At 36.0% G+C, this 26,044-nt stretch overlaps 2 protein-coding genes across 4 annotated transcripts in view; one reads left to right on the forward strand and one right to left on the reverse strand.

The window, feature by feature from the left end:
• Positions 1-26,044, forward strand: part of LOC141402023 (uncharacterized) — a 162,036-nt gene that overhangs the window by 94,530 nt on the left and 41,462 nt on the right. The gene's annotated exons all lie outside the window — the stretch shown is intronic.
• Rh7 (G protein-coupled receptor family protein rhodopsin 7) overlaps positions 1-26,044 on the reverse strand; it is a 131,327-nt gene that overhangs the window by 47,896 nt on the left and 57,387 nt on the right. The gene's annotated exons all lie outside the window — the stretch shown is intronic.

Genomic DNA, 26,044 nt, shown 5'->3' on the forward strand with positions numbered 1-26,044 from the left:
CGCCATTAGAGCGATACCAAATTCCAAGTAAACTTTGCGATTTGAGTTTTTGTTCAATACTAAAAATACATTTCCATCTTGGAAACTTCAAAAAAGAAAAAAATGTGCCCAATAATTCTTCATCACAACAAGGTCACGCCATACCCTCCACATGGCTCCACATGGCTATTTTCGGCCATTAAAAAACTCTAAATAATGAATCAAGCAACAGGATGGAAAAAATTAGCTTACACACACATATATTAATTTTTATGTATTTATGTTCGCTGTGGGATTTTTTGTTATAATATCTCTCACAACAAAAACATTTTTTTCATTTATTTCTGCAGCTACCGTGACCACGAAACTAATTTGAATACTAACCAGCCGATCGGATATGTTTATTAGAAAGAACTTTCTATCATAACAAACTCGGCATATTATAAAACAGAACAATTATATAATTAACCACCATATTTTACCGAGGCATAAATGCGTACATGTGTATGCGAATTAATTATTCATTTGACGTTTTGCATAAATTTTGTTAGTTAGCGTTCTCTGCTTGTCATCCATATAAAACAGTAAAATGACCTATCCTTTCCCAAAAATAGTGACCAATTGAATTATTTAATTCAAATAATACATATCTACCACCACAAATAAGGTTACGGTTGAATTATGTAGATTTTTCCGTGACACGTACGTGTAAATCAATAAGTTAATGCTAATGAAATTTAAATGATGTATGTATGTATTCTCTTTGTTAACACATAGATTTTGTCGAGTCAATCATGTGCTGAGTATTTTACAAATCATTGCTATTGTTTAAAATTCGATGGTAGCATGGCGGACATGGTGCTCTCCACAAAGGCAGGGGGTCATCAATAACAAGGGACAAAGAACTCTGGGCTACAAAAATTGACCAAACAAGTAAAAATGTATCAGGCGGTTGTTTTTCCAAAACATTGCTATTGTAATTAGTACTGCGAGAACTATTCGAATAATTTTTCTAAGCCTAATAGTTCTTGAGGCTAATAGTTTGAACTTTTTGTGGGGGAGGTACCGGAAAAAGAGGACCGAGAACGATTACGATGTGTCAAGACTGGACCAAATAAGTACTCCATTTAAGAACCAATCTGTATGGACTTACCGACGATTAAAATTGTACTGTCGTAATATGAGCCCTTAGGACCACCTGCTGTAAATATTTCAAAACAATCCTAGACATGTCTTTAAATTGCACATTAGCGAGAAATGTTTAAATATTGAAATGGAGTGTACGGATTAGGGTTATGAGTTTTTGAAATTTTTTCTCAAAACTGATTTACTGTAGTGAGAATGAATGAACTTTTACTATTAATGACTAAAATAACATTCATTTCATTTTATTATAAAAGAAGGTTCGGCACAAACCACCTTGAACATTTTTATGCCCTCCACCATAGCACAGTGGATGCGCCCAACGACAAAAATCAAAAAAATCATGTCACCGTTTTAAAAATTTAAAGATGCAAATCGCTTCAAAACATTCCAAATTTTTCGAAACTCAACTCATTTTTCCATTTTTCGCGGTTCTTAAGAAGAAAAAGCTTCACAAACATGACTAATTTTGAAGAAAAAATGGATTTAAAAATGAGAAAAAATAGTTATATTCTAAGCGAATTTATGAAACAAAGGACTATCATTAACTGTATAGACTTTTTGCGGAAATTTGCGGTTTTGGTAGTTATGACCAAAAGTTTAACTCCCTTTTTTAGTTGCTGAATTTATATTCTTTGCATTTTTTAAATTATTTTTATTATCCTTTCTTATATTTATGTTCAATATAATGTTTTTGTACTATTAGAGATTTCTATTGTCGTGGTAACTTAGAGCCGCATTGAAAACTCGTGAAAGAAAAAGACAAAGTTTTGGGCGTGTTCGCTTCAACAAATGATGGTAACTTAGAGCCGCATTGAAAACTTGTGAAAGAAAAAGACAAAGTTTTGGGCGTGTTCGCTTCAACAAATGATTTGTCTTTTTTGGGGCACCTTAATGTTGGGCCACGCCAAAACATGGAGATTTTCCCTGCGCTGGGGACTAAAAATACATTATTACAAGTAATTCTGCAGAAAAAGGTGATTAAAGCTTATAAAGTGCCGAAAAAGTATGGCAACCCTATATGGAGGCTGTAGTCAAAAGTGGACCGATATAAAATTTTTTTATAAGTTGGTGTTCAGAACTCTGAGTTCATTATTAAAACCTATTCGGTTAGAATATTTGGATGGCATATGCCTAAATAAATCGATATATAAATCATATGGGGAGTAAACTAAATCATGGACCAATACTGAAAATTTTTCTTGGGGATCCTTACTATGCAATAATAACTCCTGGTACCGGATTACAGCAAATTTGGTTGAACAATGTCTTGGTAGCAGTAAAATACTTAAATTTAAGATGATTCGTTACACGGGGACCACGCGAAATCTTGGACGTAGGACTGTAATATTTTTTTAGAGTGTTTTTTGACCACGAGGACCCATTGATAAAAATTTCAGTTCGATATGTTATCTAGAAATATTTTTGTTACACCTTCCCATGTAAGTGCCACCACTGTGCATAGGGAGGGTATAATTAAATTTGTCATTCCGTTTGTAACACATCGAAATATTCGTCGGAGACCCTATAAAGTATATATTATTGATCAGCATAAAATTCTATGTCGATTTGACCATTTCCGTCTGTCCGGACGTCCGTCTGTCTGTTGAAATCAAGATACAGCTCGCAATTTTAAAGATAGAGAGTCAAAATTTGGTACAGAAGTTTTTATTACTTGCAGGATGGTTGGTATTGAAAATGGGATATATCGGTCCACGTTTTGATATAGCACCCATAGAACGGTACCTCCCGATTTTCGGTATTTTTAAGGTTTTAGCTTCATTATCCTACCAAAATGGCTGAAATTTTGTACGTAGTCTTTTTAGGGGTATAAAACTTTCCCAGAATTTTGTCGGTATCCGTCCATGCCTTCATATAGCCCCCATACAACGGTACCTCCCGATTTTCGGTATTTTTAAGGTTTTAGCTTCATTATCCTACCAAAATGGCTGAAATTTGGTACGTAGTCTTCTTTAGGGGTATAAAACTTTCCCCAGAATTTTGTCGGTATCGGTCCATGCCTTCATATAGCCCCCATACAACGGTACCTCCCGATTTTCGGTATTTTGAACGTTGTGGCCTCAATATTCCACCGAAATGGCTGAAATTTGGTATTTAGACTTCGTTGGGGGTACTCAAACTTCCAACTTAAATTTGTCGGTATAGGTCCACGCCTTCATATAGCCCCCATGGAAAGGTACACCCCGATTTTTCGTATTTTGAAGGTTGTGTCTTCAATATTCCACCAAAATTTGGTATTCAGTCTTCAATGTGATATAAAACTGTTCGCCAGAAATATGTCTGTACAGGTCCACACTTTCATATTGCCCCATTTCTGACTAAAATTCGTCGTTATAGGTCCACGTTTCGATATAGCCCCCATAGAACGGTACCTCCCGATTTTCGTAATACTGAAGATTGTGACGTCAATATCCAACCGAAATGGCTGAAATTCGTTATTTCGTCATCCAAGAGTTATAAAATATTCCAGAAGAGTATTATCAGTATAGGTCCACGTCTTCCTATATCCCCATAAAAGCGTACTTCTTAATTTTCGGCATTTTTTAAGTTTTAGCCACATTCTTTTACCGAAATATAGAAAATTTGGTATTTAGTCTTCTTTGGGCCTAAAAACTTTCCGTCAGAAATTTGTCGCTATAGATCGACGTTTTGAAATAGCCCCCATAGAATGGTGCCTGACATTGTTTTACCGAAATTGCTGAAATTTAGTATTAAGTCTTCTTCATACACGAAAGGAAACTAATTATTCCATTTTACTTCAATACAACTTGCGGTGGAGGGTATAACAAGTTCGGCCCGGCCGAACTTAACGCCGTTCTTACTTGTTTTTTTTTTTCAAAAAATTCTACGAAATGAAAAAAAAAATCTCAGAAAATTATTTCCTCTTACACAAATGAATGGCCTTTTGCCTATTATTGACTAAAATAACTTTATTATTGGGTACCACTGTGGTGCAATGGTATGCACATCCGCCTTGCACACATAAGGTCGTGGGTTCGATTCCCCGGCCAGGCAACATCAAAACACTTTTCAATGGTGGCAAAATACCCCACAGTAATGTTGACGACATTTCCTGAGTATTTCAGCCATGTAAAACTTCTCTACAAAAGTGGTGTCTTAGACACGCCGTTCGGACTCGGCGATAAACTGTAGGTCCCATATCATTGAGCTAATATGAATCGGGGTGCGCTCATTGATATGAAATAAGTCTCTATTGTCCTTTATGGGATGTTTGTGGAACAATTATTATTATAACTTTTAACAAACGGTTATGTCATTTTGGTTATGTCGTGTGCACCTATATTTTGTTTTCAGTTAAATAACTGCTTACAGTTACTTCAAAAAATGTTCAAAAGTTTTGAAAAATAAATACTTTAAAAATACTTTATAATTAAGATTTTATGTAATCTTAGGTAAAAACTCATCAAAATATCATAAAGGGATACGAGGATGTAAAAATAGTCATAACCCTAGTACCGATATAGTCCATATTCGAAACTTATTTAGGTCTAAAAGAAATATTACGATGTGCAATGTTTGGACCAAATCGAGTTCTCATATGGCCCTTCCTTGAACTTAAACTAAGTCTGGACAAAATATTACGAGAACCAATTTGTACGCTCTAGTCAGACAGACAGGCATGGCTAAATAAAGATGCTAAAAGGGGCGTACCATCCGAGATTTTGGCGAGGGTCTTGACAATTTCATTATAAATTCTAGACATGGGTTGACAAATTTTACATAATTTGTCCTAGAAACCCACGTATATGGCAAAATGCTCTCTTTTTTTGTTGTGATCATTTACGAAATAGTCCGTAACTTCGATTTCTTGTGTAAATTGTGTAAAACTTTTCAACGCTTACATCGATCGCTCGTCATCTTCTTAACAAAATAATGTTTAAACAAGTAAGACTGGCATTAAGTTCGGCCAGGCCGAACTTGTTATACCCTCCACCACAAGTTGTATTGAAATAATATGGAACAATTAATTTCCTTTCGTTTATGAATGGCTAACCTTCAAACTACCGAAATTACGGAGGTACCGTTCCATGGGGGCTATATCAAAATTTCGATCTATTCCTACAAATTTTTGGCGGAAAGTTTTTAGACTCAAAGAAGACCACATACCAAATTTCCGATATTTTGGTAAAACCTTCAAAATACCGAAAATCAAGAGGTACGATTCAATGGGGATACTGATAATTATAATGTTTTATAACCACATGGAAGACTAAATAACAAATTTCAGCCCTTCGGTGGGAACCTTCAGAATTACGAAAATCGGGAGGTATCGTTCTATGGGGGCTATATCGAAACGTGTACCTATACCGAAGAATTTCAGTCAGAAAGGGTTTTACCTCCAACAAAGACTAAATACCAAATTTCAGCCATTTCGCTTAAAAATACCGAAAATCGGGAGGTACCGTTCTATGGGGGCTATATACAGATGCGTGGACCTAGACCAAAAAATTTTTGGGCGAAAGTTTTATACCCCCAACGAAAACTAAGTACCAAATTTCAGCTATTTCGGTGTGATAATTAGGCTAAAACCTTTGGGGTATTAAACGTTTCATATGAAATTTGTCGGTATAGGTCCAAGCCTTCATATATACCCCATAGAACGTACCTCCCGATTTTTGGTGTATTGAAGATTGTGTCATCAATATTCCTCAGAAATGGCTGAAATTTTGTAATTGGTCTTCGTTGGGCGTATAACACTTTCCCCCAGAAATATGCCGGTACAGTTCCACGCCTTAGTATAGCCCCCATATTTCTGGTATTTTGAAGGTTGTGGCCTCAATATTCAACCGAAATGGCTGAAATTTGGTATTTGGTATTCATTTGGGGTATTAAACGTTCCATATGAAATTTGTCGGAATAAGTTCACGCTTTCATATAGCCCCCATAGAACGGTACCACCCGATTTTCGCTATTGTGAAGGTTTTAGCCTCATTATTACACCGAAATGGCTAAAAGTTGATACTTAGTCTTTGTTGTGGTATAAAACTTTCTCCCAGAAATTTGTCGGTATAGGTCCACGCCTTAATATAGCTTACATAGAATGGTAGCTCCCGATTTTCGGTATTTTGAAGGCCACAGCAACCCACTAAAATTACTGAAATTTGACGGTACCAACCGATTTTCGTAATTCTAAGGTTGGGATACTGACCCAACGAAAGACTTAAAATTTGTTATTTAGTCTTCAATGAGGTTATAAAGTATTCCAGAAGAGAATTATCAGTATAGCTCCGCGCGTACCTTTTGATTTTCTGTATTTTGAAGGTTTACCGTAATATCGGAAATTTGGTATTTAGTTTTCTTTGAGTCTACAAACTTTTCGCCAGAAATTTGTAAGTATAGATCGACGTTTTGATATAGCCCCCATGGAACGATACCTCTCGAATTTCGGTATTTTGAAGCTTAGCCACATTGTTTTACCGAACTTACTGAAATTTGGTATTTAGTCTTCTTTATAAACGAAAGGAAACAAGTTGTTCCATTTTACTTCAATACAACTCATGGTGGAGGGTATAACAAGTTCGGCTTTGCCGAACTTAACGCCGGTCTTACTTGTTTCTGTTATATTGGTACACATGCCTGTTATATATGTTTGTAATATCAGCCATTTTGAATTGACATTTTGTTTTTGACAGATAAAAAGGTTAGTCGTGTTTTGGTGTACTCTTCGATTTTTTAATATGCATGTTTTGCTAAATTTTGGGCAAAAACAATGTCGCATGGACATCTCTCAGGGGCATGGGCATCGCTCAGGTCATAGCTGGTGACGAATCATCACAGTCTGAAAGCGCAGAACACTGAAAAAAGCACGCGAAGTTCTGTCAAATGTGAAGATTTGTTCACCGTTTTCTTCTTCTACAATGGCGTGGTGCATCATGAATTCTTGCCACTAGGATGTACGGTCAATGAGGAATACTACCTCGAAGTTATGCGCCGTTTGCGAAGCAATTCGTCATAAACGAAAAAATCGAAACAGGAGCTGTTGGCTATATCAAAAAGCGCATTTCAGAAGTGTTTCGAGGATTGGGAAAAACGCTGGCATAGGTGTATTATATCTGAGAAAAATAAAATAACGGTTGTTTTAAGGCTGCTTAAAGCGTTATTCTGTGTTTCGTGGGCAAGTCCATGCTTCCTAAAATAGTGGCCCAAAAGCTCTATGGCCTATGGATACCGACTAAAATGGCTGGTAGACTATCGAAAGAACTGGCTCCCAAAATAAGGTCAAATTCCAAAATGTACTATGTGTACTAAGTTTAGCACTTTTGCTCATTAATCTAAAATAAGTTTATTTGCAAATCGGAATATATATATATATATATAGTTTCAGATCTCGCCACAGATTTTCATCAGTTCCCTTATTTCTTGTTTTTCAACAAGAAACTTTTTATACCCAAGTTCGTCGACGAACGCATAGCAGTGCGAAGGATTTGGTTTTGTTTGCAAGTGAAGTTGCTAGAGTTTAGGTAGTGCCAAAGAAATTCTCGATCAGAGTGTTTCTTTGCGCACGTATCTATTTGAGCTAGCAATTGACACTTGGGTATAAAAAGTTTCTTGTTGAAAAACAAGAAATAAGGGAACTGATGAAGATCTGTGGCGAGATCTGAAACTATAGTATTCCCTGCCTTACCCCTTGGTAAACATCGCCAATTTTTTCCCACTAATAAATTAAAGTTGTTTTAATAAAATATTAAAACAACGACTATGGGATTAAGCCTGACTATTTTGAAAAACAAAATAGAAGTCATCATCCCAAACATAAAACGCCAACCCTCCTTATTATATTTATACTAGCAAAGTGCCCGCTACTTCGTATGCGTTAAATATACAAAACAAATAAACAATACATAATATATAGACTGCGGAATCCTATGCAAATGCATATATGGTTAGGATGGTCGTAGAGAAAATCTGATTAGACAGAAACTCGTTTTATTACAAAATAAAACGAATTATGCCCAGAAATTTTTACATATTTTGCATATTCTGCATATCGTGCATATTTTGACATATTTGCACATATCTGCATAAAATGAGCATATGCAAAACCATATGCAAAAATATATTCAAGGATTTATGGTCTAAATATCCCACCGAAATATCTGAAATTTGGTATTAAGTCTTCGTTAGGGGTATGCAACTCTACAACTGAAATCTGTCCGCATAGGTCCACGTCTTCACATAGCCCCCATAGAACGGTACCTACCGATATTCGGTATTTTTAAAGTTGTAGCTTCAATATCCCACTGAAATGACTGAAAATTGGTATTTAGTATTCGTTGGGGGTATAAAACACTTCACCTGAAATTTGTCGGGATAGGTCCACGTCTTCATATAGCCCCCATAGAACGGTACCTCCCAAATTCCGAAATTTTGAAGGTTGTGACCTCAATATTCCACCGAAATGACTGAAATTTGGTATTTAGTTTTCGTTGGGGGTAAAAAACTTCCCACCTGAAATTTCTCGGCACAGGTTCACGCCTTCATATAGCCCCCATAGAACGGTACCTCCGGATTTCTGGTATTTTGAAGGTTGTGGCCTCAATATTCTTCCGAAATGGCTGAAATTTGGTATTAAGTCTTCCTTGGAGGTATAAACCATTCCACCTGAAATTTCTCGATATAGGTCCACGTCTTCATATAGCCCCTATAGAATGGTACCTCCCGATTTTCCGTATTTTGAAGGTTGTGGCCTCAATATCCCACCGAAATGACTGAAATTTGGCATTTTGTCTTCACTATGGGTATAAAGCTTTCCACCTGAAATTTGTCGGTATAGGTTCACGTCTTCATATAGCCCCCATAGAACGGTACCTACCGATATTCGGTATTTTGAAGGTTGTGCCCTCAATATCCCTCCGAAATGGCTGAAACTTGGTATTAAGTCTTCGATGTGGGTACACGCAGAGAAAAAAATATGTTTGATCCAACAATATTCCAAGAGCAAAATATGTATTGTTAACATATTGTTGGATTCGTCATGTAGTATTGTAAATCCAAAAATAGTTTGTGTCAACTGAACAATATTTCTCTCTTTTCTTCGAAAATTTGTTTCTCTTCTCTCGCTATTCGATGCCGTGTTGAAAAAACAATTTTGGTGAGTTGTGGTGTGTTTGTATGACATGCTGCCTTTACCTTTGTTTTTGTGTGTATGTACTTGTGAGACTCTTGTTTTTATTTGTTTCTGTTTTGTTTCATTCTTCTTTCCTTTTCATGTTTGTTATGGTGTTTAATTATTCCTTATGTTGTGGTGGGTTCTTGTGGCTTTTTGTTTGTCTTTGTTGTCAGCCAATGCAGCAAACCATGTATTGTGTTCATCAATGATTGCAATATTATACGCGACATTTATATCCAAGTTATGCGAAAAGTGTATATGAGAAGTATATGCACTCAAATCAAAAATTTCTGGGCTGGTTTTCTGTATTGACAATACTTTTTGTAAACAAAATTAGATTATGATAGTTCCTAAAATCGGTATTGTTAACGATTTTAACAATATTGCGGAAATTCGAAAGTTGTTTTTGTTTTCTATGTTTGGAACAAAAGATGGTATTTTTGGATTTGGATTACAATGTTTGAACAAAACAAATACATTTTTGGAACCAAAACATATATTTTTGTTCCAACAAAAGCGAAAAATATTTTTTCTCTGCGTGTATAAAACTTTCCACCTGAAATTTGTCGGTATAGGTCCACGTCTTCATATAGCCCACATAGAACGGTACCTCCCGATTTTCGGTATTTTGAAGGTTGTGGCCTCAATATCCCTCCGAAATGGCTGAAATTTGGTATTAAGTCTTCCCTGGGGGTAAAAAACTTTCCACCTAAAATTTGTCAGTTTGGGTGCAGGCCTTCATATAGCCCCCATAGACCGATACCTCCCGATTTTCGGTATTTTGAAGGTTGTTGCTGTGGTTATACATTTCTCTATTTTATTGACTTGTCTGAAGAGAATTTTAAACAGAAAAGTTGTACACACAAACATTTTTGTACCTATTATTGAAATATTTGTTGCATAAGAAAATATGTAAAATGCATAAATTTTGCATATGCAAAAATTTATGCATTTTGCATAATTTTGCATATGTCATATGTTTCGATTGCAATGTAATCAGAAGCCAAAAATATGCCCAGTCTCAAAATTTGACATGAATCGGACCAAATATAGGAGTTGCATAAAATTCCGCTGTCTAATAATATAGAATGGTGGAAACATTTTGTGTACTAATACGTACCACTTTAGTCCGATTTTCGTCACGCCTACACATCAAGAGCAGTCCACATTTTTTGAGATATTTTAATTGAGGTTCTCAGCGCAAATACGGCCTAACCCAACAACCGCCATCCTCATTTCCAGCTCTATCTGTTCCCCCAAAACCAATTATAGAACTATTTAGTACTTTACATGTAAATGCATAAATACGAACCTCCTCCTAAATTCGCTTCACACAATAACAAATTGTACCAAATCCTGTGTAAATCGGACGTTATAAGCAAATGATAACAGTAATCTTAATTCCAAATCTCACGAATCCAGATCTATCCGTTCAACCAATACAAAATTGTACCACACATGGAACCATTTCGTACCCCTAAGTGTACCTAATTCCACATTTTAGGATTCGAGCGCTATAATTTCACCCAAATCCTAATTGTACAAAATGTGGTTCTTTTCGTACTCATAAGTACGAATTTAAAAAACTACTTCCATATCTCAATCCTACACTCCAACAGTAATCTTAATTCCAAATTTCTTGATTCCAACTCTATCCGTTCGCTCAAATCCAAATTGTACCAAATTTAGTACTATTTAGTACTTTTCCTACCCACAACTAAAAATTTTCAAAATTTTATCAATACTACAATTCAACAGGTATTTTAATTCCAAACTTGAGTATGGCAGCTACATCAGATCACCGAAATCCAAATTGTACCAAATTTAGTACCATTTAGTACTTTTCGCACCCATAAGTACAAATTTTCAAAACTACCTCAGTGCTATGTTCAAACAATAAGCTTAATTCCGAATTTCAGGATTCTAGATATATCCGATAACTCAAATCCAAATTTGGTACCATTTAGTACTATTCGTATCCATAGCACGAATTTCTAAACCTACATCTATCAACACTCCAACATCACATAAAGTAAAATAAAATATCTGTTCACCCAAATGCAATCTGTATCAAATTTGGTACCATTTAGTACTTTTGTACCCATGAGTACGAATTTCTACAACTACCTCAATCCTACACGCCAACAGTAATCTTAATTCAAAATTTCAGGATTACAGCTGCATCCGATCACCGTAATCCAAATTGTATCAAATTTGATACCATTTAGTACTTTTCGTATCCAAAGTACGAATTTTCAAACCTTCCTCTTTCAACACTCCAACAATAATTCCGAATTTCAGGATTCCAAATGTGTCCGATCACATAAATTAAAATTTGGTACCATTTAGTACTTTTCGTACCCATAACTAAAAATTTCAAAAACTTCATAAATCCTACTTACCAACAGTAATCCTTATTCCGAATCTCGGGATTCCAGCTATATCCGTTCACCCAAATCCAAATTGTACCAGATTTGGTACCATTTAGTACTTTTCGTACACATAAGTACCAATTTTCAAAACTACCTCAGTGCTATGTTCAAACAATAACCTTAATTCCGAATTTCAGAATTCCAGATACATCCGATAACTCAAATCCAAATTTGGTACCATTTAGTACTATTCGTATCCAAAGTACGAATTTCCAAACCTACCTCTATCAACACTCCAACAGCAATTTTAATTCCGAATTTCACGATTCCAAATGTATCCCAACATTGAAATCTAAATTGTACCAAATTTAGTACTATTTAGTACTTTTCCTACCCATAACTAAAAATTTCCAAAACTTTATCAATCCTACAATCCAATAGTACTCCTTATTCCAAATCTCGGAATTTCAGCTATATCCGTTCACCTAAACCCAAATTGTACCAAATTTGGTACTATTTAGTACTATTCGTACCCAAGAGTACGAATATCCACAACTACCTCAAGCCTACACGCCAACAGTAATCTTAATTCCAAATTTCAGAATTACAGCTGCATCAGATCACCATAATCCAGATTGTACCAAGTTTAGTACCATTTAGTGCTTTTTGTTCCCATAGGTCCGAATTTCCAAACCTACCTCTATCCAACACTCCAAAAGTAATCTTAATTTCGAATTTCAGGATTCCAAATGTATCTGATCACCCAAATCCAAATTGTACCAAATTTGGTACCATTTAGTACTTTTCGTTGCCATAAGTACGAATTTCCAAAAGTATACCAATCCCACACTCCAATAGTAATCTTAATTCCAAATTTCACTATTCCAGCTCTATCCGATCACTTAAATTCATATTGTACCAAATTTGGTACCATTTAGTACTTTTCGTACCCAAAAGTACGAATTTCCAAAATACCTCTATCCTACACTCCGACAGTAATCCTAATTCTAAATTTCAGGATTCCAGGTCCATCCGTTCCCCCAAATCCAAATTGTACCTTATTTGGTACTATTTAGTACCTTCCGTACCCATATGTACGAATTTCGAAAACTACCTCCATATCTCAAACCTACACTCCAACAGTAATAGTAATTCCAAACAATTCCAAGAATTCCAACTTTATCGGTTCGCCCAAATTCACATTTTACCAAATTTAGTACTATTTAGTACTATTCGTACAAATGAGTACACATTTTCAAAACCACCTCCTAATATCAACTTATCTTCTAAACCTTGATTTTCATTCCAAATTTCAAGATTTTAGCTCTGACCGTTCACGTTATACCAAATGGTACTAAATTTAGTAACTTTTATTTGTTTTCGTACACTTATAGTTCGAATTTCCAAAAACCCTTTGGTACACCTTTCTAACTCTCCATCAGTGAACCTCATTCCAAATTTCAGAATTCTAGCTCTTCGCGTTTGCCTAATACTAAGGGTACCATATTTAGTACCTTTTAGTACTTTTCGTACTGTTCTAGTTCGAATTTCCAAAAACCGAGCCTTATCTGACCTATTCGGACCATGAGTGACCCTCACCCAAAATTTCAAGATTCTAGCTCCATCCGTTTAGTCTGGGCGTTGATTATCAGTCAGTCAGTGAGTCAGTGAATCAGTGAGTCAGTGAGTCATCATTACTGAACTCTTTTATAAGTATAGATATTAATTTATTTCCACCGTGGTGCAATGGTGTGCACACCCGCCTTGCACGCTGTAGGTCGTGGGTTCGATTCCCCGGCCAGGCAACATCAAAACACTTTTCAACGGTGGCAAAATAGCCCTCAGTAATGTTGGCGACATTTTCTGAGTATTTCAGCCTTGTTCAACTTCTCTACAAGTGGTGTCTTAGACACGCCGTTCGGACTCGGCGATAAAAAGTAGGTTCCATATCATTGAGCTAATATGAATCGGGGTGCACTCATTGATATGAGAGAAGTCTCCCTTGTCCCGCCTGGGATGTTTGTGGAACAATTATTATTATTTCCAAATCTCTTATCATATCCTGGGGCTGAATTCTTGTTCTATGAAAATTTGAAATGAAAAATATTTCCTTTATATTTTTTTTCATTTGACAGTTTTTTTCCTTTATAAAAGTTTTCATAGAAGCAGAATTGAGCCCCTGATTATGTAAAATCTAATCGAATTCTGATTACACTATGCAAGCATATTTTGAAAGTACATATTGAGACTACAAAAACGATTGTAGGGTTTTTTCCTGTCAGATCCAGTTCGGATTTTATGGCCTCATCTAAACCAGGCTATAACTACAGTTTTTGCATTTATCGGACCTTTATCTCAGAAACGATTAGGAATTTGGCCATGCTGCCTTTGGCAATATTGTAGCCCTAAACTAGTAGAACTTATCATTTGAACAGACCATATAAGAAAACTCCATCTATGGCATCAACATCTATAAAATATAGAAAATTTTTCATAATTGCTGAAATTCTGGTCAGTATCAGCTAAACTATTGGGAGTTGAACCAAGTAACCTTTTGCAAAAATCTTCCAAATAAAGTTCTCAGCAATTCTTCATAACATACTGAAACTCTAAAATGCTTACTTCATGTTGTTTCCGCGGTATTTTATCATATATGTACGAGTATTTCACAACACGTATTTCAAACACAGTTCACACCAAGAGTTTATTCTCTCATTTTGGATTTTACCACATTATTCACATTTTTATTAAATCGTCGTTGAAAAATATACTGAAAACGGCGTAATGGAGGCATTTTACAACAATGGCATGTTCTGAAGAGTAGTGTATTACATTCCATTCTTACAAAAGAAAAAATTAACGATTTTGGAGATATGGTGAAAAATGTATACAAATTATGGAAATTTTCGACATTTTATAAAAATATCTAAATTCTGTATGTATTTTTAATTTACTGTTTAGAGGTTTATACGGACTCTGAGATAGTATAACATAGATTGCTCCCAGATGTTTTTAATTTGAACAGATATGAAACCCGAATTTTTTCCTTAAGCTCTATACCAAAAATCGTAGATGTGCTCGCAAAAAATTGTTTTTAATTTTTTTCAAATGGTATTGTAAAAGAAATTTGAAATCTACCATATAGCATAAATGCTGAGGGTATAAAAACTCGTTTCCAGAAACGTACTTTTCCTATTTTTTACATTAATACGACCACAGCTTCCGCTCAAATTATTATTTTAAAAAAAATCCTCGGTGAATCGTGCAAACCAGTTGATTTTACAGAAATGCGTTCAAAAATTATGGTATACATAGTACAATTGTTCTCGAGTTCCAATACCACATACCTCTGTTTCAACATATGTTCATTTTCTACATTAAGGCCCATACATCTAAGTCCCAGTCCACACTAGAGTGATTTCTATGAAATATTTTCATGAAATTAGGCGTTCTTAGATCGAGTTTCCTTCCCACTACAGCAAATTCATAAAATTGCTAGATCTAAGAAGCCATATTTTCATGAATTTTTTTAAATGAAATCACTCTAGTGTGGACAGGGACTAACTGAGTGATACTATTTTATTTTCATAGAAATTATACTTACTAATGATAATTATACCCTACACCACTATGTGGGGAGGGTATTATAAGTTGGTTTTGGCCAAAAAGTTTGTAACGCATCGAAATAATGGTCGTAGACCCATACTTATATATACCAAAATGAATGTCTCGACGAGTTGAGTCGATCTGGCTATGTGTGTCCGTCCGTCAGTCCGTCCGTCCGTCTGTCCGTCTGTCCATCTAAACCTTGTAATCACGCTACAGGTCGCAATTTTGATCGGATCGTCACGAAATTTTGGATGTTGATGGGGGTCCCGGAGGGGAAGAAGCCTATTGATTTTGGTGATGGTCGGATAATATTTAGGGGTCGGAAAGGGCAAAAAACTTAGGTGGATAAAAAGACAAGGTTTTTTTCCAAAGCGAATATCTCAGCTTCTATACGGGGTATACCAAAAGCAAAACCTGACAATGAAAGTAGAAAATATCACCTTTCTAATGATGTAAAGTTAGTGCTCGTAGGTAATCAAACAACGAAGATATCACAATACTAGCAAATAAACCCCCAATTTTCAGTTTTGCGATTTTAGTTATAATGACGAATATCACAGCTTTGGTTGAAAACTTTCCAAAAACAAAGCCTGACTATGAAAGTATAAGATCCCGTCTTTACAATGATGCAAACTAGGTCGGCGTAAGTAACCAAATAACGGAGATATCGCAATAGTCGGTAATACATCCCATTTATCCATTTTTTTGAAAATCACGCTACAGGTCCCAATTTTGATCGAATCGTCACGAAATTTTGAGGGTTAATGGGGGTCTCACAGAGGAAAAAGCCTATTGATTTTTATGATGGTCGGATAATATTTAGGGGTCGGAATGGGCAAAAAACTTATTTGGAGAAAAGTCAACATTTTATTTCAAATCCAATATCTCTCTTTCTTTAAGAGGTATATTAAAAGCAAAACCTGGCAAGCAAAGTAAAAAATATCACCTTAACAACGATGTAAAGTAGGTTGTAGTAGGTGGTAAAATAGCAAAGATATGGCAATAGTCGATAATGCATCCCATTTTCCGATTTTTTTGTAATCACGGTACAGATCGCAATTTTGATCGGATCGTCACGAAATTTTGGGGGTTAATGGAGGTCCCACAGAGGAAGAACCCTACTGACTTTAATGATGGTCGGATAATATTCAGGGGTCGGAATTGGCAAAAACTTATTTGGAGAGTGGTCAACGTTTTATTTCAAAGCCAATGTATCTGTTTCTTTAAGAGGTGTATCAAAAGCAAAACCTGGCAAGGAAAGTAGAAAATATCACCTTTACAATGATGTAAAGTAGGTTGTCGTAGGTGATCAAACAACAGAGATATCGCAATAGTCGGTAATGCATCCAATTTTCCGATTTTTTTGTAATCACGCTACAGGTCGCATGTTTGATCGGATCGTCACGAAATTTTGGGGGTTAATGGGGGTCCCATAGAGAAAGAAGCCTATTGATTTTGATGATGGTCGGATAATGTTCAGGGGTCGGAATGGGCAAAAACTTATTTGGAGAGTGGTCAACGTTTTATTTCAAAGCCAATATATCTGCTTCTTTAAGAGGTGTTTTAAAAGCAAAACCTGGCAAGGAAAGTAGAAAATATCACCTTTACAATGATGTAAAGTAGGTTGTCGTAGCTGCTCAAACAACAGAGATATCGCAATAGTCGGTAATGCATCCCATTTTCCGAAATTTTTGTAATCACGCTACAGGTCGCAATTTTGATCGAATCGTCACGAATTTTTTGGGAGTTGATGCGGGTCCCACAGATGCGGGTCCCACAGAAGCCTATTTAGTTTGGTGATGGTCGGATAATATTCAGGAGTCGGAATAAGCGAAAAGCTTATGTGGAGAAAAGTCAACGTTTTTTTCTTATGCGAATATCTCCGCTTCTAGTAGGAATATTCCAAAAGGAAAGCCCGCCAACGGAAGAAGAAAAGGTGTCCTTTATATTGACGCAAAGTATGTTGGCATAAATGGGCAAACAACCGAGATATCGCAAAATATTATAAAATATAATATATCCAATTTTTCCATTTTTTTGTAATCACGCTACAGGTTGGAATTTTGATCGGATAGTCACGAATTTTTGGGGGTTGATGGGGGCTTCACAGAGGAAGATGCCTATTGATTTTGGTGATATTTAAGGGTCGGAATGGTACATTTGTGAATGTATCGATTTCTACTAGGGTTATTCAACGGCAAAGCCTGTCAATGGAAGAAAAAATATTAACTGTACATTGGTGTAAAGTAGGTTGGCGAAGGTGGTCAAACAAGGGATATACCACAATAGTCGGTAATGCATCCAATTCTTCCATTCTACAGGTCAAAATTTTGATCGGATGGTCACGAAATTTTGGTTACTTATGGGGTTTTTAATTAAAAACCAAAATATGTTTGTTGGTAGTCGGATTATGTTCCCTAAAATAAATGTTTACCAGTGAAAAGCTTATGCACAGGGGTAGTGGTGTAGGGTATCACATGGTCGGCCCCGTCCCGACTATAGCCTTTGCTCACTTGTTTTAATTAAAATGTATTTTTCTTTTTCTTTTGTTCTCCTTATTAAGAAATTAGCTGAAAATAATCATCGAAACTATTTCTTTTTGTCAATTAATTAATGACCCTTCAAAGCAAAACCGTGCAGCATGACGTTTGTGGACATTGATAGATGAATCAATCGTTATAATTGAATTAGAAGGAAAGAACCAAACCATTATTGATAATAATTTGCCATTTTGACTTAATTTTTCTTCCTTTGTGCTATTAATTGGTAATATTTGTTTGATTTCTTCATCTTCTTTGCACAGATGAAAAATTCAATCAGAATGTCCGGCAAACACATTGACAGAAAATTAAGCCACAGTTACTAAGTATGGCAAATATTGATTTAATACCCCAACAAGCCACCAGCATCAGTGTCAATTAATAACAGATTCATGCAATAATATTTTCGTTTTCATGCAGGAACGTAGTTCCTCTGGGGCCTCTGGGACAAAATGAAAACTTATTTAAGACATCTTTGCCTCACTCACACTACAACTGTGCCTTATTTATTTCATTCCTTTGACCACATAACAACTACAAAACGAGCCAATATTCATTAAATTATTAAATCATTATCAACGTCGTCGTCATCATCATAATTATGATGATTATCATTCCCATAATTGTTGACAGGTACATCAACATTTTATGAATGGCAAAATTACAAGTATTCTTCATTCATTTGCTGCGAAATCACCTAAGTCTGGCCGGGCTCTCCTTCTCTCAGCATGTTCAGTGTTCCACAAAAATAAAAATGGAAAACAAAAGCACGGAAAAAGTGAAAAGGAAGAAAATTAACGTGCACAAAAAAGAAATAAACTGCGAGGAAAACCATTAGAAATGAAAATCAATAGAATTGCAAGTGACTGTAAAAAAACCTACACAATAGTCTGTTTACAAAAACACACAAATATGCATAGCTGGAATAGGCGGCCACTGCACTGCAATGACATTCAAACTCATAGAAATTTCCACTTAAATATCCTTGAAATAAGAACAAAAAATGCGGAATAAAACTGCATCAAATTGATGTGAAATAAAGTGAAAATATTCTTTACGGTATCTGAGTAGCATAAATCGGTGATACTGAGGCCGTGGGCTAACACTTTCAACAATTATTTGCCCATATCTTCTAAGTTCTAAGCTCTAACATCCTTTTAAATTTCGTGCTGAATGGAATGTAATAGTGTTCTGTAGATCGAGGTTAAACATTGTCCAAAAATATTCTACGATTATCATATATTCTGGTTGAAAGCCGACCTCCATGCACAAACTTAAAATAGCCTCTGCACTTTGTGGTGTAGGGTATAAAAATAACTTTAGTTTTTATACCCTCAGCCTTTAGGCTAGAAAGGGTGTATACACTTTCATAGGTGCAAAATGTGCCTCATCGAAGTAATGGTTTTAGACCCCAAGTATGTTTGGACGAAATGTGTTTCAGACAATTTAGAGTCGATTTAGCAATGTCCGTCTGCCTGTTTGTCTGTCTGTCCGTCTGTCTGTCTGGCTGGTGCGCCCCATAACTCTCAAGCGGATGAGCCGATTTGGTCCAAAATTTGGCTATCGTAATATTTTGTCCAAACTTAGTTTAAGTTCGAAGATGGGCCATATCGGTCCACTCCTTCAGGTACCTCCCCCACAAAAGTTCGAAAATGCTCGGAAAATGTATGTGCACGATAACTCTTGATGGGAGTAACCGATTTGGTCCATTTCAATATGCACTCAATCCGTACCCTCCTTCGGGTACCTCCCACACAAAATTTCGGAAAAATTCAGTTTAGGGCCTGCTCTCGAATCGCTTTGATTTTTGTTGTAGAAACTTATATTCACAACAACCCTTATGGCACCATATGTAGTGGCTGGAGGCCTCGAACCGAATACTGCGTTCGTCCACACTTTGGATATTGTAATATTTCTTCGAATATTACTCCTCCACTCCTTCCGGTAGTGCATGCGATTTCCCATAGACGTAGCAACCGATTTAGTCCAAACTTTGGATCTCTAAATATTTTCGAAACTTAGTTTATGTTCAACTTTGGGTCATATCTGTGCAATCCTTGTGGTACCACCCACACAAATGTTCAACATTTTTGTGTGGTTCGAGGATCCTTCGGACATTTTTACCGAAGGTTTTTCTAGTGGCCCTGTTCACAGCATACGCCCAAAATTTTGAAAACACCCCTAAATATATACGTTTTCTTTTGGGACAAAAAATTATTTCAATCCACACAGGCTGAGGGTTTATCTCCGTCGGAAATGCCAACTGATACTGTTTTACTTGTTTTCCTTAAAGTGAATTTTATCAACGTAAAACAAGTAAAGAAAGGATCAAAGTCGGGCGGGGCCGACTACTAGAATATGTAAAATATATAATTTGGCACATTTATTTTTAGACCGAATTCAGTCACACATTCCAAATTTCATCGAAATCGGACGAATATAGCGTGTTTGGTGCATCAAATACGTGAAGTCGGGCGAAAATATATATGGGAGCTATATCCAAATCTGAACCGATTTCGATATAACTTGGCACATTTACTTCTAGATCGAATTCAGTCACACGTACCAAATTTCATCGAAATCGGACACATATAGTGTGTGTTGTGTAGAAAATACGTGAAATCGGTCGAAAATATATATGGGAGCTATATCTAAATCTGAACCGATTTCGATATAATTTGGCACACTTATTTGTAGGCCGAATTCAGTAACTCATTTAAAATTGCATCAAAATTGGACGTATATAGCGTGTTTGGTGCAGCAAATCCGTGAAATCGGGCGAAAATATATATGGGAGCTATATCCAAATCTGAACCGATTTTCACCAAAAGCAATAGCTTTCTTCCTATGGCTAAACAAATTGTAGTCCCCAATTTTCAGCTGAATCGGACAAAAAATGCGACCGGTACCTTGCGAACAAAAATACATGGACAGACGGACGGACATGCATAAATAGACTCAGAAAGCGATTATATGTATATCCCCAAAATCGACTATGGGTCTATTTCGTTGATAAATAAATAAAAAAGTATCAGTCGGCTTTGCCGACAGAGATATACCCAACTTGGTTTCCCCGTTCAAGAGATATCGTGCATACCATTTTAGTGACAAATTTTTAATATTGGGGGGAAGTAACGGAAGTTTTGGACCGGTATTGCCCATCTTCGAAATGAAACTAAATTTGGACAAAATATGATGAAGGCAAAATTTTGGACCAAATCCGTCGAACAGTTCGAGAGTTATTGTGCTTTGCGGCCGCTACAATGGTGACATAGGGATTTTTTACAGATTTCTGGCGTTTTCTGAATAAGTATGGACTTGCCCCTGAAAAAACTTTTACCGTCGTAATTGCGACAGCGAATGCGAGTTGCTTCAACAAAAATCAAAGTGATTCGAAAGCAGGTCTTAACGTGAATTTATCCGAAATTTTGTGTGAGAGGTACCCGAAGGAGTGGACAAATATAGTCCATATTGGAACCTGATCTATATCTGGTAGATATATTAGGATGTGCAAAATATGAACCACAACCACATCCCTTCAAGAGTTATCGTGCGCACAATTTTTCCGACCATTTTTGAACTTTTGTGAGGGAGGTACCTGAAGAAGTGGACCGATTGAGTCCATATTAGAACCTCATCTAAAACTGGTAGAAAATTCACGATGTGCAAAGTAATGGACGAAATCGGTTACTACCTTCAAGAGTTGTCGTGCGCACAAATTTCCCGAACATTTTCGAACTTTTGTGGGGGAGGTACCGAATGAAGTGGTGAACCCATCTTCGAACTTAAACTAAGTTTGGAAAAAATATTACGAATGCCAAATTTTGGACCGAATCGGTTGATCCGTTCGAGGGTTATCGTGCGCTCCAGCCAGACTGACATGGCTAAATCAATTACAAATTGTCTGAAACACATTTCGTCCAAACATACTTGGGGTCTAAAACCATTATTTCGATGAGGCACACTTTGCCCGTATGAATGTGTATATGACGAAAAGTCAAAAAAAAAATTAACATTGATGAAGCCAAGGTTTGCACTGTTATATTTCGGGAAATATTGCGGTGTACCACGAAATATGACCATAGTTGGATCAAACGAGATGTTTTGAATCAAAGCTAAAAAATGTGGCTAAAAAAGTTAATTTGCGCGGAAGTTATGACCGCGTAAATGAATAAAAATAGGTAAAAACACGTTGAAGCAAACGAGTTTTTTACGTTGTTATTCGATTGGCGGTTAAACCATTTAAATTACGGATATATGTCCAAAGTAAAAATAGATGAATACAAAATGAGCATCACACTTCTAATGTATCACATTTCAAAATATCCTCTTGATTGTGCTGGGACCCCAAGATATTTTATTTTTTTTTTTTACGGTCCGGATCATATAAATCATAGATCGTGAAAATCCATCCACTGAAACGGCGAAAACAGCAACTGCGAAAACCGAAAAATGTGCGTAAAATGTTTTTGAAATTATCGCGTATTAAATCGCGTGTTCCGTGGATCGTTTCCTTTTCAATGAAGAAACTTACACATCACTTGCGTTTTTGAGAAAACGGCGGTTTAAAAAATTTAGTGGCATGGGAGCTTTATCCGATTAATTCCAAAAATAGTGTGTGATGCTACATCCACTGTCCTTGATGGATTTTATCGAAATAGGTTTAGATCGATGTATTTTTTCATGGATGATAGAGAAATTGGATGCGCATAAAAAGTGTATGCACTTTGTGCAAATTATAAGCGTTATACAGTTTGTTGCACACTAAACTCAAGACGATGCTACATCTTAGCCGCCAAAGTAAATCCTGGCAAATGTGTACAAATTAAAAGAGAAGAATTCGCTGTATTGGTAAACCGCATGAGCATCAAGTTATTTTTGAAGATTTCGCGATTTACACGCATTTCAAAATTAACATTACCCAATACAGTTTTATTGCAAGAGTATACCCCATTTAAAGGAACCCAGCATTCATTTCAACAATACCCATATCTACCGCTAAATGTTAGCGTGTATTCGAGAAGTGATTAGAATAAAAAATGTGATTTTTTGCGTGAAATTTAACTAAAATAGAAAAATAATTCCGAACAATTTTTATAAATTTTTTTCAACTAACTCACAAAATAAATTTTAATAAATATTTTCGCTTACAAAAATTTTATAAATTTCCTCAACATATTTTTTTTTTGTTTTTGCTATAATATGCAATAATATTAAAACAAGTTGCGAACTACCAATTTGTTGAATTCTTTCCTAATTTCCGCGAAAATGTACAACCTTTCCACTAAAGTTGTGGGACCTCAGTAAACATATAGTATGTAGGAAGCCATAAATTAACAATGTTTCTCGATATAATGAATAGCGTTTTTATAAGATTTTTTTCTAATAATCAGAATTGAAACCGCCATAACCATAACAGATTTGAGAATGGGAATTTTTTCTCTATCCATGTACCAAAAATCGTTCATGTAGCGTCAAAATAAAATTTTTATTTTTTTCAAATGGAATATTAAAAAATTCTGACTTTTCCTCATATACCCTCGTTAGCATTAATGCTGAGGACATAAAAATGTGCCACATTGAAATACCGTTTCCGACCACTTGATGTCGATCTAGCCCTATCCATCCGTCTGCATAATGTGCATGATAGCTCTTGAAAAGAATCAGCCGATTTGATCCAAACTTGACGGAAAGTATAAGTCCACTTCTTCGGGTATAAATTCCACTCTCAAATACCCCTCCACATAATTTGTAAACTTTTCGCAAAATTGCATCTTAAGTACAATTTGAAATACACTCCGGTGAATAATTATTATTTTGATGCCGCAGCATCCAACAGACAGCCGCAGCTCGTCTGTAGAAAATAAGGAAAGACGCAGACGTCTTAACACAAAGAGTGGTTGTAAGTCACTGATATATTTCAATAATATTTTGCTTAACTCTATCAATACAAAATATTTCTTAGGCTACTCTTACAATACAATTCTTATCACTAAACTCTATGTTCTAAAAATACAAACATTTCATAGTTGAAGAATTTTCCCACAATGCATGTGCCAACAACAACAACAACAACAACATTGTTCCACAACATCCCATACGGGACAAGGGAGACTTCTCTCATATCAATGAGTGCACCCCGATTCATATTATCTCAATGATATGGGACCTACTGTTTATCGCCGAGTCCGAACGGCGTGTCTAAAGACACCACTTGTAGAGAAGTTTTACAAGGCTGAAATACTCAGGAAATGTCGCCACCATTACTGAGGGGTATTTTGCCACCGTTGAAAAATGTTTGATGTTGCCTGGCCGGGGAATCGAACCACCGACCTTCTGTGTGCAAGGCGGGCGTGCATACCATTGCACCACGGTGGCACCCACAATGCATGTGCCATTAAATCTTAATAGTCCGGTCAAAATAGACATTGAAATAACAAAAATTCCCACAAAGTTGAATTTTGGTGGAGAGCTAGAGTTTGCCATTAGAAGCAACGTTCTAAAAGCCCCATCGATCCCATGTGTGCAAAAAAAAATTATTCGGGGTCAAAGGTCAAAATTTAAGGGTTTTTAGGGTTTCGGATTTATTTTTGGAAAACGGTTGATCTAATCAAAAAGTGACTAAAGTAAATATTGTAGGTAGAAAAATTACCTACAAGTTTGACCCTTATAATTTTTTTCTTAGGAGGAACCATTCTTGAGATATAGTTGTTCTAAAAAACACATGATTTTTATGCACTTATAAGGGAAATATGCACATATTCAGACGAACCGGCTAAAATAAGCGAAGTAATCGTGTCTGTCCCCCCAAAAAATATATATTTTCTTAAAGAGCGAAATTAAAGCTATCTTTTAAAAAAAATTCCAACAAAATCGGAGTGTGTTTAGTAGAGTTATTCAATGATAGAGGCATTTTATGCAAAAATAGCCCATTTAACCCACATGTATAATCGAAAGCCCAACGGGAACGTCCCCAACGAAAACTCTCCGATTTTTTTCATGTTTTGTCCGAAGGTAGGGTTTGTTGCGCTGATTACGGAAATGTATAATTTTCAACGGTTGCGGATCCGGTTCGCCGGTTATTAGACCCGAAAGGCCAAATTTAAAAACCGGGTTAGACCCGGTTCTACTGAACCGATTACTGCAAAGTGGATATCGTTTGAAAGCTTACGGAAGTATCTAACACATAGTGTCGTTACTTTAACCGGTTCGCCTCATAATGTACTTACGCGGCTAATTTTTTTATTTGACCTTTAGATCGAGATATCTCGAAAATAGTAAGTCTATTTTAAGAATCATTAAGACCAATCTTGTAGACAATTATTGAATGTACATCTTTTACTTTAGCGAGTTTTTGCTTACTATTACCGTTTTTGTGAAAAATTAAAAAAAAAACTGAATAATGCCTCCAAAAATGACCTTTGACCCCGTATAACTTGTTTTGCACACATGGGATCGATGGGGACTTTTAGGACGTTGCTTCTAATGGCCAACCCTAGCTCTCCACCATAATTCAGCTTTGTGGGAATTTTTGCTATTTCCCCCTTATACGCATGTCTATTTTGACCGGACTATAAGTGCATAGCTCACACTCATACCACAATCGATACCAGCTACCACTGCATGGGGGATCTTCAACTCTTATCTTAAAACACTTCCATTATCAAATCAATGGAAAATTTGAAAATCTGTTCAAAGTATTTTGAACATGCTGCCCACTCGCAAAGAGATGGCAACAACAAAATTCTGTTCAAAGTATTTTGAACACCCGCTCATTTGAATAGGTTTGAAAATTTTCCTTTGTATATGTTAAGGTGTCTTCAGCTGTGTTTGGTTTGCAGGTTTGCCAACATTCTAAAGAAAAATCATAACGATGTTGCCATATTATCGGAAAATGACATTACAGCATTATAAAAGCTGTGGATATCCCTTTATGTTAAATCTGAATTACAGTTTTCTTCGTTATTTATCGTCGAAGAGGCATTCTTCAGGCCGATTATCGAGCATTTGCGATACATGTGGTCAACTGTGGTGGAGTTATGAGCATGCTAGTACTCAAATTTATAGTGCAAGGTTAGTCAAATAATGAAACATAAGCCAAAATACCAAATATTTTCAATGACCTTTGTACCTTATTGACCCTGATATTATGGCTAACACTTGGTATTTGCTCTCAGATAATTTTAGAAGCTCAGAAAGTGTCTTACGAAATCAAATAAGTCATTTAAAGCGGGGTTTTAAAACCTTTT

This window comes from Musca autumnalis, unplaced genomic scaffold, assembly GCF_047663935.1.
Source record: "Musca autumnalis isolate F117 unplaced genomic scaffold, ASM4766393v1 scaffold_4, whole genome shotgun sequence".
NCBI classification, from domain to species: domain Eukaryota; kingdom Metazoa; phylum Arthropoda; class Insecta; order Diptera; family Muscidae; genus Musca; species Musca autumnalis.